The 1166-nt window shown below is 45.2% G+C and overlaps 1 non-coding gene across 1 annotated transcript; it reads left to right on the forward strand.

The window, feature by feature from the left end:
- Positions 1-694: 694 nt before the first annotated feature.
- On the forward strand, positions 695-832 carry LOC119927705. Its single transcript, XR_005450683.1, has one exon. It is a non-coding gene; the product is annotated as a small nucleolar RNA SNORA7 (small nucleolar RNA).
- Positions 833-1166: the final 334 nt, after the last annotated feature.

Consider the following 1166-nt stretch of genomic DNA (forward strand, 5'->3'; position numbering starts at 1 on the left):
TTTCTCTATATGTAATATAATAATAATAATAATAATAATAATAATGATGATGGTATTTGTTAAGCACTTACTATGTGCCAAGCACTGTTCTAAGCGCTGGGTAGATAAAAAGTAGTCAGGTTATCCCATGTGGGTCTCACAGTCTTAATCCCCATTTTACAGGTGAGGTAACTGAGGTGATTTGCCCAAGGTCGCACAGCAGACAAGTGGCGGAGCTGGGATAACAACAATTAACCATGACAGCACAACAGGGGAGAGGCTTGGTATGACCAGTGTTTTCAGGACTGTGGATCCCTCATTTACTTTTTCAGCCACCCACACGGTCATGGGTGAATTTCACCACCATCAGTGGTGTCTTGCTGATAACGAGACAGCTCTGTGTGTGTATGTGTATATTGCATGAAAATACACATGCATGCATATCTATTGTGCTGCTTTAATTTCTGTGCTGGCAAAGGGGTGTCCAGCCACCACTGGTGCTGTCAATATTGTCACTAACTAGTGAGTGTGATGGCCATCAGAAAAATGCTTTGGAGAAGGGGTTCGGACAGGGGAGATGAAAGCAGCCCGGAAAGAAAGCCCTCAGGGAAAACCAAGAATTCTACAGTTGGAAGCTTTGACTGGGTGACAACTGGAAGCCATGCAAGTCCTGTTAATGGTATTCTACCTTTTCCCCTCTCCGTAATCGATTTCACCCCTCTCAGGGTCACACCTGGAGAGTTCCCAGTACTCTACCAGTCTCGACTACAGGAGGGAGAGTCAGACAGAGGCCTATCCATTCCATTCCTAGCTAGGGCAGTGGCTAGAGAGTGGAAGGCAATCTGCTACAAGTCGAAACTCAGCTTTGCTGGGCAGCAGTGACATGGGAGAAAATCAAGGGCAAAGATTCAAATTTACTGTGCGGAAAGAGGCAATGGTAAAACACTTCTGGATTTTTACCAAGAAAATTCTTTGGATACACTACCAGAATGGTTGCAGATGGAGGTGGGGCGATCTGAGAGAGATTATCCACGGCATCGCTATGGGCCGAAGTTGACTCCACAGCAAAAGACAAGACAAGAATCTATTTCAACATCTATCTCCCCCTATAGAATGCAAGCTGGATGTGGCCAGGCATCTCATCATCATCATCAATCGTATTAATTGGCATCTCGACTGCCAACTGT

Source organism: Tachyglossus aculeatus, chromosome 4 (genome assembly GCF_015852505.1).
Source record: "Tachyglossus aculeatus isolate mTacAcu1 chromosome 4, mTacAcu1.pri, whole genome shotgun sequence".
In the NCBI taxonomy this organism is placed as follows: Eukaryota; Metazoa; Chordata; class Mammalia; order Monotremata; family Tachyglossidae; genus Tachyglossus; species Tachyglossus aculeatus.